Raw genomic sequence first — 5,343 nt, forward strand, 5'->3', positions numbered from 1 at the left:
TAGCATCATGGAAAGTGTTCTCACCTCTGGTAGAAATAAAATAGAAATGACTCCTGAACCTTACTGAGGAATCGGATTCTATGGATACTAGGGACATCCTGCTTCAAACATTTCAAAAGAGGCTAGGTCCCTTTAGTTTAAAAAATATTTACTCTTTACTTTTTGTTTATGTATTTAATGTATAGATGTGTGTGCCTATGTATTTATGCTTACCACCTTCATGCGGGAGCCCAAGAGTATGCTGGAGTCCATGGAACTGGAGTTACATGTAGTTGTGAGCCACCATGAGGGAATCAAACCTGGGTTCTCTACAAGAGAAGCATCACTCAGCCCTCTAGCTCCTCCATTTTTTTAATGTTTATATCTAAAATGCCATTATTTTCTATTCTAAGTATGATTATGTTCAAGTAATTTTAATCTTTATAATCCGTCTTCCCCAAGATCATAGTACATTTGTCATGAAAATAGATTCTCATTTTTCAGTATTCTTTGCTATTTTATGATATTTATTCCCAGTCTATATAAGCCAATCAATGTTTTGATCATTTTAGACATCACAATTTTTTATTAGCATTGGCAAATCTGTTCCTTAATCCATGAATCTTTGTGGCATCATTTTTATTATGTCACTCTGCTTAAAAAATATAGTATTCCCCACTATTTTTTGAGACAGGGTCTCACGTATCCCAGGCCGTCTTGAGACTCACTCTGTAGCTGAGGATAACCTTGAACTTCTGATCTTTCTGCCTCTAGCTCGCTGGTGCTGGGATTGCAGATTTGTGCCACCATGCCCAGTTTATATTATTCTGGGGATCAAACCCAAACCCAAGGCCTTGTGCATGCCAGGCAGTCACTCTACCAACTGAACCATATGTCAGCCTAAACATGTAGCCATGCGTCATCCCTGCTGGTGCTGCTCCCAGGTTCTCATTCTGGTATGTGAGATATTTCTTAATGTGCCCCCATTTCCCCAGCATTTTCCCTTTCTGCTCCCAAACACCAGCCATTTGTTATCTTTTTCTCCTCTCAGTCCAGCCATTTAAATAATCGATAAGTGTAAGTATAGGTAAACTCATCGTCTTTTATGAAGTTTTGACTTTCAGTTTATTATGAAATTCACTTAATACTCACCAGAAGATCTATATCGGAAGCTTATATTTTTAAAATTAGTTGTCTGTTAGTTTTGTGTATATGGGTGGATGGAAGTTACACACATCAAACTTGCTATGTTGTTTTAAAGCTGTGACTATTCACCTTCTATTTCAATTTTTGACAGTCTAAAGCAATATACGCCATAAACACTTGTTAAACATACATTAAATTCCTATCAAAGAAAAGATTAGACAATGCATATAACAGCCATTAAATGGAGGAAAGGGATGAAGTAGCTTTCCAGTGAAAGACACAGGAAGTGTCCGGGGGATACCTGCTTGTCCCGATTCTCTTGGAGGCAAGGAGGCTGTACTGGTAATATTAGAGTCAGGTTGACTTTAAAAATGTCTTTTTTCTTGGTCCATGTTGATGAGCAGTATGCCATGGGTTATTAGCCCCCCAAATATTTTGTGTTAAAAAGATAGCTCACTTCACATACCTTCCATTTTTCAGTGAGAGATTTAAGCTTTATTACATCTGAAATACCATGAAGCACATCATCACCTCGACTTTGATATTTTACAATATATTCTAGACGAAGAGAGATTTTAGGGAATTTGACTCATCAGCTCATTTATTAGCAGATATGATGATGGAACCAGAACCCTGTCATCTCACGTGGCACTAATGAACTCCATTTGTGAGCTCTCTCAGCAATGAGGATGATATCTGAATTGAAACGACTAGGGTTTCTTTCTCTCTATAGGTGCAAGTGCTGAGTTTAGAGATGTGAGATCTTGTCCTTGTAAGTGATTGACATGCTCTTTGAAGAAAAAGCACCATTCCCTTGACAGTCCCAGATTTTTTATTTTAGTCTAGTACACATCTCAATCTTAGTTTCCAGTTTCACTGGTGTCTTAATAGTCTTTCTTCTAGCATAAACAGAGAAATTGAAATGTCAAATGTAAGTATGATTTGCATAGAGAACTTTTAATTTTTAATGTTTTAGCCTTAAAAGATTCTATCACAGAAATAGCAATCTCAGAAATGACTGTCTATCCAACACTAAACAATTAGCAATTCACCAGCATAATTCTAATAATACTAACATTAACATTATGAGTCATATAATTGAGAGTCCACCATGGAAGCAGACATTAATAATTATAGAAAAGGTTATTTAATTATAGGTGAAATAAATCCTGTCAGAAAAATGTAGACTATACAGGGAGAGATGCTAATGAGGAGAAATAACAGTCTGGTGGGGGTGAGGGTGGAACAGGGGTTCAGGGATGGACACTTTCCTGAAGAGGTGACTTTCCAACTGAAAGTCTGAAACAGAAGAGTGGGTAGAAGAAAAGGTAAGCAAGGCAAGCGGGGGTTGAGTTGGGGCTGGGCTTTTACTTAGAGTGAACAGCATGTATAGGAGCAGGGGGAGACTTACCTCTTTGGAGAAAAGAAACAGGGATCAATCATGAGCTTAACAAGAGAGGAAGGAAGAGAGGATTCTGAAAATGGGTGGAAAGCAAGCCTGAAACCCCTTTTCTGTAAAAATGGAATGGTAGCTGCTCTTACCTGTTTGTCATATTTAATGATTACTCTGATTGAAAGGAGGTAAAGTCTAGAAGATTTAGCAATAGTTCCAAAAGGATTATGGTTCCTAAGGCAGGACTATGATGGAGACAATGGAGAAAGAGACACTGAGAGGTATTAAAGAGCCAGAACATGGTGGCTGCCTTGAGACACAGAGAGAGAAAGACAGGGCTGTCCTTCAGTATTTATGACATATACAAGTAGGTGGATGGTGCTGTCATTTTTGAGAAGGAATTGGGAGACAAGATGCAGAATTTTGAGTTTAGATGTGGGCAGCTTGAGTTTGAGATGCCTGGTTGGCATGGGAAGAAAGCATTCTAGCAGGAAGCTGAGCACATGGGTCTTACAGGATACAGCAGTTGTGATACTGTGATTGTTTTGTTCTTTTCTACAGAAGGAAGAGATCAAAATCTACATGTCTTTGAAAGTCATAAAGGGATGAACACAAACAAAAGCCACCCAAACCTCCCAGCTTTGGAAATATCGATGAATATGGAACTAAACAAGGTCTTGTAAACACAAGCCAGGTAAGACACAGCCCACAGCCAAACCTCTAACTCCTTTTCAATATTTCAATGCTTTCCCCAAGGTTCCTTTCAACACAACCACCTCATCCCTTTCATTTCTTCCTATGCCCTTTATCTGCACCCTCTCTGCTGCCCTCCACCTCATCTTCCACAAAAGAACCTTTATTTCTGTGTGTAAGTTCAGCTGTCCTTTATTTCCTGTCATTCAGAGTGACCCTGTGCAGCAAGATGAAGATTTCTTTCAGAAACTACTGGCCCTAGGATGATGGGGGTGGGAAAAGAGAGGGAGACTATAAATAATAGACAAACATTTTCCTATACATAATCATGTGCATGGCATATTCATGGTAATGCCAGCTGTAAGAATGGGGTTCAGAAATTGAAAAACTCCAGGAAGGAGGGAAAGACATTACCAGAGCTGTGGTCTAGTAATGAGAGAAAAAAGTCAGAATACTTGAAAACCCACAAACCAAGTATCAAGGGCTTAAGAAGAATCCAATGATCAATCTTGTCAAATCTATTGAAGGCCCTTTTGCATATTTTAAAATGAGAATGCTTCCATTTTTCTTTACAATAGCAACTTCTAATTCTTTCCAGTGGTAAATAGGCAGGCCTGTGACCACACAACAGTCTTTGTGGTGAACATTTTTGTCTACACATGCCAACCCAGTTTTTTACAGTTTTTTTTTCTTTTACAGAGCTCATCTGAATAGACAAGCTTTGCTCTGTGTGTATAGGAATTCCAAGGTAAGGAGAGGTAGTCAGATTTTAAAGTTTGACACTCAGAGGTGGTCTAGTAACAACACTAAGTTGCTTAACAGATAACTAGGTACATTAGCTAGGTCTTCAATGGATGGCAGAGGTGCCAAGTTGGTTGGGGAATGCACGCTTCTGAAGAGAAAGAACCATTTTCAATGGCAAGGCTGAGTAAATTTGGTAGAGCTCTTTCTTTCAGTTATGCTTCAGGAGGGAGGGGGGATAGGCTATTAATTATGACGTGGATTGGAAGGAGCATCCATCACACTGATTGTCCCTTCTACTCAGTGACAAATTCAGAGTTTCCTTGTGTGTCTATCCTGGTTCTCCAAACGTTTTTCTCTGTCCTGCCTTCTGTTAGCCAACAGGGAAACACTAATGGGCAGCCACAACCTTCATCTTGGTATGTCTTCACTAACACAGTAGGTTGCCTTTTTCCTTCCTCATTTGTTTCCATATCTCAGCATCGAGACTTTGAAGTTTCCACAGAGTAAAACTCAGAGGAGCTGAAATGTTGAGTTGAGCATACACAGGAGTGGGGAGGAGGGAGGAGGGACATGCATAGTTTTTCATTCATTTTTTTAAAGCATGTACCATGACTTTCAGATCCAGCTGGAGATGAAAACTGAAAACAATAAATTCTTTCCTCTAAACAGTAATTCCATCTCGACATCTTGCTCCACTTGTGAGCTTTGTAGAATGGCTGAACATTTAAATTCTTCCCTGCTGAACATTTAAATACACAGCATGTTCGCTAAGGCTTCCCCTCAGCTCACTGTAGATCTGCTTGGGTTTCATGAGCAGAATAGGAATTTGTGGGTTATTTGGGTAAGGCCAGTCAGGGTTACTTTTCTTATGCTATCTCCGGCTTTCTTAAGAATCTGACTTAAACGTTCCTCAGGTGGAGCCGCGGCAGGAAGTGAGCTGTTCCTCTGCTTGGGAAAGGCAAAGCAGAGGAGGAGCAAGAGGAACGGAAGAGGAGGCTCACTCGAGATGGCCCTTCACTGATGCTTTTAGCTCTTGCACCGAGAAGAAGCGAGGTGGTGTAAATCAGCCTTCTTTCGCCAATAAAATTATGACAGTTTGCCTCTTGCTGCACATCCTGCTTTATCCCGATAAAGAAACAGGTAGCAGAGAGTGAAAGTGTTCCACGCCATTCGTCAGGCCTTGGGCAGTTGATCAACCCCACCATAAAGGGTAGTCGGCATCACCGAGCTGCGGCTGTTTAAGGAACGTGAAATGTGGCTGGTGGCACTGAGGCAGCGGATGGTAAATCAGATATGATTTCCCCTCCGAGAGCACAACATCAACCTTGTCGTTATCAGGAAGAGAAATGAAATCTCTAAATATTTCTCAACGTTTTGTCATCTCTGTC

General features: G+C 40.2%; 1 long non-coding RNA gene across 1 annotated transcript; it reads left to right on the forward strand.

The window, feature by feature from the left end:
- The first annotated feature begins 327 nt into the window (after window positions 1-327).
- LOC131912886 (uncharacterized) lies at window positions 328-5,343 on the forward strand. Its single transcript, XR_009379731.1, has 4 exons — window positions 328-935; window positions 3,080-3,212; window positions 3,911-3,959; window positions 4,870-5,343. It is a non-coding gene; the product is annotated as an uncharacterized LOC131912886 (long non-coding RNA).

The sequence above is a fragment of the Peromyscus eremicus genome, chromosome 6 (genome assembly GCF_949786415.1).
Source record: "Peromyscus eremicus chromosome 6, PerEre_H2_v1, whole genome shotgun sequence".
Taxonomy (NCBI): Eukaryota; Metazoa; Chordata; class Mammalia; order Rodentia; family Cricetidae; genus Peromyscus; species Peromyscus eremicus.